This window comes from Puntigrus tetrazona, chromosome 12, assembly GCF_018831695.1.
Source record: "Puntigrus tetrazona isolate hp1 chromosome 12, ASM1883169v1, whole genome shotgun sequence".
NCBI lineage: Eukaryota > Metazoa > Chordata > Actinopteri > Cypriniformes > Cyprinidae > Puntigrus > Puntigrus tetrazona.
Genome location: NC_056710.1, coordinates 7001000 through 7003805, shown reverse-complemented (window position 1 = coordinate 7003805; position 2806 = coordinate 7001000). Strand labels below are relative to the sequence as shown.

The 2806-nt window shown below is 35.9% G+C and overlaps 1 long non-coding RNA gene across 2 annotated transcripts; it reads left to right on the top strand.

The window, feature by feature from the left end:
• Positions 1-1656: 1656 nt before the first annotated feature.
• LOC122355669 lies at positions 1657-2800 on the top strand. 2 transcript variants are annotated; one of them, XR_006252235.1, is made up of 3 exons: positions 1657-1677; positions 2292-2404; positions 2627-2800. It is a non-coding gene; the product is annotated as an uncharacterized LOC122355669 (long non-coding RNA). The 2 variants fall into 2 exon arrangements; XR_006252236.1 differs by having other exon boundaries at positions 1663-1737.
• Positions 2801-2806: the final 6 nt, after the last annotated feature.

Here is a 2806-nt window from a genome sequence, read left to right as displayed (position 1 = left end):
TGTTGATGTTGGTTTCCTCTGGATTTCTCTCACAATCCAGAGGCATACAGGACCCAGCAAAAGCTCCAGCCTCATGACCCTATGGGAAAATTGTTGGGGAAAATGTGTGGAATATATTCATGTATGTTCAGTACTGTGAGGTACTTTTTTCACTATCAATGTGTCTTCCCTAATCCATGTTTCCAAACAAAATTATTTCAAAGCCATCCATTTATCAAAAGACAATGAAAAAAGAAAAGAAAAAAAGAAGAAAAGACAAAAATAGGACATCTGAATCAGCTTTTAGCTGAAATTATATTTAGTAGGAATTATTATTATTAAATTTCATAAATATTCTACTAAGATTTTATATAATTCAATACAAATACCTGTCTTGTAAAATTGTGACATCTACTGGTTAGATTAAGAAGTGCATAGAGGGGAATACATTTCACCCTGCAATTTTAAAATGATTTAGTAATATATATATATTTTTTAAATGAACATTTGTTCTTATGTTTTCAGTTTTTATTTTAGTATGTTTAATTTATGCTCTTTAGTAGGCTACTTTTGCTTAGTTGTGAATATTTCAGTGAGTTGTCGACGATTATATATATATATATATATATATATATATATATATATATATATATATATATATATATATATATATAAAATTTTATTTATGTATTTATGCTGAGGCACGAACGGAATGAGCAATTATAATACCATACATTTTAATGTGTCTGCTGTGTGTTTTAAACAACGGCGTGGAATATTAGATTTTTTACGCCACCAGACATGAGGTGAAATTGATTGGTGAAAAAAAAAGTCCCACGGAAGGAATCAAAGTCGGTTTTAGAGTCCAGCCCCCAACTTTAAACCAGCATCTCTATTTCCTGTTTGCATAGCCAGCCTTCTAAGTGTAAACAACGGAAGCTGATGTCTGTTTTTTTCAGTTGCTGAACCGTAGCAGTTGACCGCTTCAGTAATGCAGTGTATAGAAGAACCAGCAGTCACAGAGCAGCGTTCACCGGTTCCACCGCGGAGCGACCATATCTCCTTTCTGGAGGGAAACAAGCTGTACGTCTGGGGTGGCTACCAGGTGAGTTCCAGAGAGAGAAAGAGAGGGAAAAAGACAATCGCAACATCGCAAATATTTTGCATACACTAAACATATAAAATGAGTAGAACTATCACCATAGTTTAGGGTTGTTTAAGGAGTGTTATTACTTTAGTGTTTGTTAGCGCTTATTTGGATTACAGAGAAAATTTGTATTATTATTGTTTTTAGTGTGTGGATGGACAAGAAACGTTTTTGCCCAGTGATGAGATCTGGCTTTATGACATGCAGAGTGGAGTTTGGTGAGATGCCATGTTTTACTTATCTGGCTTACTTGTTTTACTAATAATTTACACATATATATATATATATATATATATATCATTTTGTTTACAGTATTTTGCCTGCTGTGCTTCACTGCATTAAAACAGTGGGTGGTTCCAGAGTTACCTGAGGCTAGCATTACCATCCCCAAACAACATTTTCCCTGAGTTTCAATTACATGTTTGTGTGCAGCAGGTCTCGAAGGTATATGGGTGGAGAGGTTCCTCCTGTTCTTTCACAGGCTTGTGGTGGATATCTTCAGGGCACACTTTACATTTTTGGGGATGTGACTCGATAGCCACACCAACACGGTGAGCTGCTTTAGGAATTATATCATCATAAAGCATCACATCTCAAAGGCAGAGTAACAGGTTTGTCAAGAGTGCGCCCAACATAATTGCATATGTTGTCTGTAACCTGATAGGGAATGTGATACTGTCATAATGTGCTCTGAATGTACCAACATTTCATAGTACATCTCAGTGAAAATTTGTTTTGCAAATGTAGATATCCACCACAAATAAATTTGCTCTTTGCACACTAAAGGAAGTTGAATATACTGTAGTGTAATTCAAGTTTTATGCAAATATGACTGAAAAGCCTTATTTGAAAGGAATCTATGCCACATTTCTGGAGAATGTTGTTTTTCTTGCTGCTCTACCACAGACTTGCAGAGAGAACAAAGACAAATCATTGCACTTCCCTCATACAAATTTCATTTTATGAAGCTTTTCATTCTTGCTTCTTGATCCTTCAACGTCCTTGCATTTTAGGTGGATGTGCCTGAAATGCTATCTAAATACCTTGCAAAGAAATTGTGGAAAAAAAAGGTTTATGTGGTTTTGTTTTAAAGCTGCTGACGGTATTTCTGTGTGAAAGAGTATTGGTGCTTCCATTTAAGACTATGTTGCTGGTGTTATGACAGATGTATTGTGTTGACCTACTGAGTGTGGAATATACCTGGAAAAAAGTGACAGACACAGTGGGAGGGACACCCTCTCCCAGAGCAAGACATTCCTGCTGGGTCTACAAAAACAGGTAAGGAAAAACATGCATTAGATTTTTATTGTATCACTATATCCTTGTTACTGAAATTAGTCCCTAGTCTTAAAGGACCATTCTCTGAAATATGTGTGTTGCAACCGCAAATTGGGTAATGAAATTGCAGTCATAAAAATGCTAACGATGCATATAATTGCTACATAATAGGAAGCTGTTGCTATGAAGTTACAGTTTTACAACAACTGGTGTCATTCATAGGCTAGTCTACTTTGGAGGATATGGCTGCAAAACAGCCAGAGAGGTCAACAAAACCAAGAGCTTTATGGTTGATGAGGCTAGCTGGGTGAGGAGAAAGATTGTGAAAAAAAAATGAACAGCTAAAGTTGTTGTACAGTAGTAGAGTTAGTTTACCCTGATTTTTTTTAATACAGGCAACAG